Here is a 3,138-nt window from a genome sequence, read left to right on the forward strand (position 1 = left end):
ACCCCCCATTCTGAAGAATATTAATAATTTCTGAACAATCTGATTGGATTACCAATTTCTGACACCCAAGTTGGTTTGCAAGATGAATTCCGTCCCAAACTGATTGTGCTTCAGTAGTTGCCGCATCTATCGCGAAGGGAATGATCTGGGAGCCTGCTGCTAGAAATCTTCCCTTATCATCTCTAATCACCACGCCAGTAGCTCTAGAGCCCAAGTCAATATCAAACTTTGCATCAACATTTACAGAGATAAATTCAGTGGTCGCCCTCTTCAGATACTCAACTTTGGTTGGGACTCTTTACCTGATGCTTTAACAAAATTTGACACTAAAACTTGAATTGATAGCGCTGCATGTGACAAGGACTGCAAACTTTCTGCATGAACCGTCTGTCTTCTTCTCCACCAAATATACCAAGCCGACGTCAAAATTGTTTCTTTTATGTACTTCACAGATGCATCAGTTGCATTCTTAATCTTTATCTCCCGGAGGCGGGATTCCGTTTAAATTGTCAATCCGAAGGGAGGCTATCTGTCCAGCTTCAGTTGAAAACGGCAGCTATCCTGGGACCTTGAGATTTTCTGGGGATGGATTAGAGTTGCCGTAAGTGCCTTCCTGCCGTCCCTCCCGCTCCAAGCCGCCGACGCGTTCTCCCGCTCCTCTCTTTCACCGGGAAGGCGGGAAGGACCCATGGATCTGGGCTGAACCGTTGCAGGCTTGCAGCCGGCTTAGATCCGGCCGGATTCATGCTCTTCTTGCCGGGCAGCGGGAGGGAGCACCTAACCATCTGAGGCCCGCGAGAGGATGAGGTGGCGGCACAGCGCTTCAACGCGCTTGCGTCCAGGGCTGCCGCTCGCCTCAGCTTGCAGGCCAGCTTACTGCCGCATCGAGCAGCAGGAGTAATCCTTGAATAGTTGCAGCCAAAAGGTAGCAATACTGTACTAATACGAAAACCTAGATTAGTAAATTGATTGGAAGTTGACTTGATTAGAAAGAACAGAGCAGGATTGTTTGGGGGAAAGTGGAGTCAACTCTAGTGATGTATAAATGCCAATAGTTAGGCAGAAAAAAGACCAAGATGTTAAAGTCGACTTGATCATACTGTCCTTTTCCACTCTTTGTATGCAGTGGGAGCAATAAAAATGGGAAGGAAGGCTGGCGTAAATGAAGCAGTCTGCTCAGCAAAATCAAGGTGAACATTGTATATCGTTTTCATCCACACATCTTTGCTCTTTAAATTATTTGCAGGTGTGTTGTCATGTCATGTATTTGTGTGCTCCAAATTCTGCAGAAATATTTGAGCTGTGATTTCAAGAAAATAAATAAAGGTAGACTTCATCGTAACTAGCTGTCCAGGATGTGCCAAGGTAATCCCTCCGTCCCAAAATTCATGTTTTAAATTTGTCTAAATACAGATATATCTAGTTATGTTTTAGTACCGCTCAAAAAGAAGTTATGTTTTAGTGTTAGATACATTCGTATCTAGACAAATTTAAGACAAGAATTTTAAGACGGAGAAGTATAAAATAGCTGATTATTGTTACATATGGCTGCTCCTGCAACTCAAAACTCTGGATAAGTACTAGGGAATGCAAGTAAGTTTTATCAGAGAAAGAGAACTGGAGTCCGTTGTGTTGAAGCAAGGATACTTGAAATGTGTATTTGATAAAAGTAATGTTAGATTTTCTTGCCATCCTGGTATTTTATATAAAATATGCAAAATAACTGCATTGCAGCATGGAACTGAAGGATGGAAAAGCTGATAATCTGATGTTGAAAAAACATCTGCAGACAATGCAGTTCAGAAGGTGTATTATTGGAATGCTCCCTTAAACACTGGCCTTGATTCCGTCTCTTGCTCTCTTGTTTTTGGACTCCCTCCCATCTCAACGTCGGTAACTGTGCATGTGCAGAGCACGTTGAAAACAAATACATTTATATTTTTTCAAGTATACTTATTAGAATTTTTTCCCACCTTCAGTATTGTTGACACGGAAGAAACTATAGAAAAACATGTTGCGTGTTTTTTAAGAAAGGTTAGTAATACGTTTTTAAGCTCACATATATCTATCATTGTATATTTTCATGTTAAATTAAAAAAACACATTGTTTCGAATTTTACATCACATATTGAAAGCATAGGCATATGTAACACCCACGATGCGGCTATATCTCCCACGTGTCGGAGCACGACTTAGAGGCATAACCGCATTGTAGGCATGTCGCAAGAGGGGTAATCTTTACACATCCCATGTACTGAATAAAAAAGAGGTACATAGTTGACTTACAATCGTCACTTCACACAATACATAAATATAGCATTATATCATCCAGATACAATCAAGGTCCAGCTTCGAAACCAAAATAAAGACAACCCCAAATGCATAAGATCCCCGATCGCCCCAACTAGGCTCCACTATTAATCGTCTGGAAAGGAAACGTAGTAACGTCCTGAGTCCTCGTCGAACTCCCACTTGAGTTCAGTCGCATCTCCTGGAATGGCATCATCGACCCCTGCATCTGGTTTGAAAGTAATCTCTGAGTCATGGGGACTCAGCAATCTCACACCCTCGCGATCAAGACTATTTAAACTTATGGGTAGAAAAAGGTATGTGAGGTGGAGCTGCAGCAAGCACTAGCATATATGGTGACTAACTTACGCAAAAGAGAGCGAGAAGAGAAGGCAAAGCACGGTCGAGAAGCTACACAGATCAAGACGTGATCCTAGAACTACTTACGTTCAAGCATAACACGAGACCGTGTTCTCCTCCCGGACTCCGCCGAAAAGAGACCATCACGGCTACACACGCTGTTAATGTATTTTAATTAAGTCAAGTGTCAAGTTTTCTACAATCGAACATTAACAAATTCCCATCTGCCCATAACCGCGGGCACGGTTTCGAAAATTCAAAACCCTGCAGGGGTGTCCCAACTTAGCCATCACAAGCTCTCACGGTCAACGAAGGATATTCCTTCTCTCAGGACGACCCGATCAGACTCGGAATCCCGGTTACAAGACATCTCGATAATGGTAAAATAAGACCAGCAAAGCCACCCGATGTGTCGACAAATCCCGATAGGAGTCGCACGTATCTCGTTCTCAGGGCAACACCGGATGAGACTAGCTACGAGTAAAACCA

At 42.9% G+C, this 3,138-nt stretch overlaps 1 long non-coding RNA gene across 1 annotated transcript; it reads left to right on the plus strand.

Moving 5' to 3' along the window:
* Positions 1-296: 296 nt before the first annotated feature.
* On the plus strand, positions 297-1,746 carry LOC125528414. The gene is made up of 3 exons (XR_007292394.1): positions 297-925; positions 1,127-1,190; positions 1,290-1,746. It is a non-coding gene; the product is annotated as an uncharacterized LOC125528414 (long non-coding RNA).
* Positions 1,747-3,138: the final 1,392 nt, after the last annotated feature.

Source organism: Triticum urartu, chromosome 1 (assembly GCF_003073215.2).
Source record: "Triticum urartu cultivar G1812 chromosome 1, Tu2.1, whole genome shotgun sequence".
NCBI lineage: Eukaryota > Viridiplantae > Streptophyta > Magnoliopsida > Poales > Poaceae > Triticum > Triticum urartu.